At 47.1% G+C, this 2,254-nt stretch overlaps 1 non-coding gene across 1 annotated transcript; it reads right to left on the bottom strand.

The window, feature by feature from the left end:
- Window positions 1-655: 655 nt before the first annotated feature.
- Window positions 656-743, bottom strand: trnap-cgg (transfer RNA proline (anticodon CGG)). Its single transcript is given in 2 exon segments — window positions 656-691; window positions 708-743. It is a non-coding gene; the product is annotated as a tRNA-Pro (tRNA).
- Window positions 744-2,254: the final 1,511 nt, after the last annotated feature.

The following is a 2,254-nucleotide window of genomic DNA, read 5'->3' as shown; positions in this document are numbered from 1 at the left end:
GAGCAGAAAGATAAATTTCTCCTTTGGGGGCAATTTAATTTCAAAAATATTTATCAAACTTAATGACGAGATTTTCTGTTTTAGGGTCTTTGGTTGAGAGATAAATAATGCGCGAGAAATCCTCGTTCTTTTCAGCATTCTCTCATGGGATCTGAAGCCCCAGTTTAACATTTTACTAGAAAGACGGCACTGCCGACAGTGCAGCACGACCTCAGTACTGCCCTGGAGTGTCAGCCTGGATTATGCACTCAAGTCTCTGGAGTGAGGCTTGAGTTTGCTACCGCTGAGCCACGGCTGACACGTAAACGCAGTTCATTTGGCTGGAGTAAAATGACGGAGAGAAAGGGAAAAATGATAATGGAGTAAACTTTCAACTTGGCGTCCAAGATTAAACCGGGCATCGTTATAGAAACAGCCCGATTTATGTTGCCATAGATTTCATAAGCTTTGAAAATCAGGCCTGTCTATAATGGGCGGGGTCGCGGTCAGTTGCGAATCATTCTGGGTCTGTTTAAACCGGGAGTGCTCACAGTCCCGCATCATTCTGTGTCTGTTTGAAATGGCAGAGCTCACAATCTCGGATCATGCCGTTTTTTTAGAAGCAGAGCGATTTCAGCTTTGATGACCGAGTTGTTGAGTTTAACAAAATGTGTCGGGGCTCGTCCGGGATTTGAACCCGGGACCTCTCGCATTTTAATCGTGAAATGCCCGAAGCGAGAATCATACCCCTAGACCAACGAGCCGCCGATGTCGTCCTCCCATTTGGATTGAGTTTCACTGGGCTGGTGCGAATCCAGCTCACAGAGGACCTGTTTATTCAGTTGAAATATTTTTATCCTTTCCTCAATCCACTTCTTTTTTCAAGCACTTTCCTTGAACCTGCTCACTCGCCCCATAAAAAGAGATTCAGTGGCATCACTGGACGCATAGACTAATGGATAAGGCGTCTGAATTCGGTTGCATAATTCTTCAGTTATTTGAAGGTTCAAGTCCTACAAAGGTCGTTTAATTATCTGGACGACACTTTTTATATTCTGAATCTGGCGTGAAACCGACCATTTTTGACAGTCCTCACCTGAAGTAACGGAAGGCCTGTTGCTTACATTAAGCTGATTGTACATTTTCAACAATGTAGATCTGTGTGCACGGGCAGGATAAGCGGTGAAGTTGAAAGTCTTTCAGGGTTGGGATCGCATCCTCGTTGTTACTGTGTTACATGTATTTAAAAAAAAAAAATTAATCATTGATGGTATTTGGGCGGCGCTGGCTAGGCCTGCATTTAGTGGCCATCCCTAATTGCCCTTGAGAAGATGGTGGTGAGCAGTCTTCTTGAACTGCTGCAGTCCATATGGTGTAGTTACACCCACAATGCTGTTAGGAAGGGATTTCCAAGATTTTGGCCCAGCGACAGTGAAGGAACGGCGATACAATTCCAAGTCAGGATGGTGTGTGGCTTGGAGGGGAACTTGTAGGTGGTGATGTTCCCATGCGTCTGCTGCCCTTGTCCTTCTAAGTGGTAAAGGTCGCGGGTTTGGAAGGTGCTGTTGAAGGAGCTTTGGCGAGTTGCTGCAGTGCATCTTGTAGACGGTACACACTGCAGCCAAAGTGCGCCAGTGGTGGAGGGAGTGAATGTTGAAGGTGGTGGATGGAGTGCCAATCAAGCGGGCTGCTTTATCCTGAATGGTGTGGAGCTTCTTGAGTGTTGTTGGAGCTGCACTCATCCAGGCAAGTGGAGAGTATGCCATCACACTCCTGACTTGTGCCTTGTAGATGGTGGAAAGGCTTTGCGGAGTCAGGAGGTGAGACACACGCCGCAGAATTCCCAGCCTCTCGCCTGCTCTTGTAGCCACAGTATTTATATGGCTGGTCCAGTTCAGTTTCTGATCAATGGTATCCCCCAGGATGTTGATAGTGGGGGATTCAGCGATGGTAATGCCATTGAATGTCAAGGGGAGATGGTTAGAGTGTCGCTTGTTGGAGATGGTCATTGCCTGGCACTTGTGTGGTGCGAATGTTACTTGCCACTTGTCAGCCCAAGTCTGAATGTTGTCGAGGTCTTGCTGCATATGGACACGGACTGCGTCGGTATCTGACGAGTCTCGAATGGTGCTGAACTGTGTGCAATCATCAGCGAACATCCCCACTTCTGACCTTATGATGGAGGGAAGGTCATTGATGAAACCGCTGAAGATGTTTTGGCCTAGGACACTGCCCTGAGGAACTCCTGCAGTGATGTCATGTGATTGAGATGAAT

The sequence above is a fragment of the Somniosus microcephalus genome, unplaced genomic scaffold, assembly GCF_052327205.1.
Source record: "Somniosus microcephalus isolate GS21.2 unplaced genomic scaffold, FLI_Smic_1.0 unresolved_chr1, whole genome shotgun sequence".
NCBI lineage: Eukaryota > Metazoa > Chordata > Chondrichthyes > Squaliformes > Somniosidae > Somniosus > Somniosus microcephalus.
Note: the sequence above shows the minus strand (reverse complement) of the source record. Positions and strands in the feature narration are given on the sequence as shown.